Source organism: Somniosus microcephalus, chromosome 31 (genome assembly GCF_052327205.1).
Source record: "Somniosus microcephalus isolate GS21.2 chromosome 31, FLI_Smic_1.0, whole genome shotgun sequence".
Classification (NCBI taxonomy): Eukaryota; Metazoa; Chordata; class Chondrichthyes; order Squaliformes; family Somniosidae; genus Somniosus; species Somniosus microcephalus.
In genome coordinates, this window is record NC_141017.1 from 1,842,995 (window position 1) to 1,843,815 (window position 821).

Below are 821 nucleotides of genomic sequence, written 5' to 3' on the forward strand. Positions count from 1 at the left end.
TTTTCTTGAGTGTTGGCCAGTGGCTCAGTGGGCAGCGCTCTCACCCAAGTCAGAAGGTTGTGGATTCAAGTCCCACTCCAGAGACTTGAGCACATAAATCTAAGCTGACATTGAGGGATCGCTGCACTGTCGGAGGGGCCGTCTTTCGGCTGAGACGTTAAACCAAGGTCCCGTCTGCTCTCTCAGGTGGACGCAAGAGATCCCAGGGCACTATTTCGAAGAAGAGCAGGGGAGTTATTCTCAGTGTCCCGGCCAATATTTATCCCTCAATCAACATCGCAAAAAAAATGATTATCTGGTCATTATCACATTGCTGTTTGTGGGATCTTGCTGAACGCAAATTGGCTGCCGTGTTTCCTACATTACAACAGTGACTATATTTCAAAAAGTTCTTCATTGTCTGTAAAACGCTTTGGGACATCCGGTGGTCATGAAAGGCGCTACAGAAATGCAAGTCTTTATTTCTTATTTTCTTGTAATCAATTCACTGAATGGATATTGGATATGAGGTCTGCAGTGATCCCATGGAGACGCTCTCATGGAGTCCAGCAATTAACGGGTCCACTATCCTGTTCCATTATCACCCATTACCGATCGTTTAACTAGATCTCAAGGCTAGGAGAGGCACTCTCGAAGACCAGGGGAGTTGGAACTTGCCCCTGGGAGTGACCGAGGATATAAGGGTGGAAATAATCTAGAGAAGGAAGGGTAGAAGAGACACAAAAAGAGAACCGTCTGTATCATCAATCAGTTTGTCTCTTATCTTGGGAGACATCAAGGGCTTAGCACAGTGTATTTGAGACAAAGCTGCATGATACACA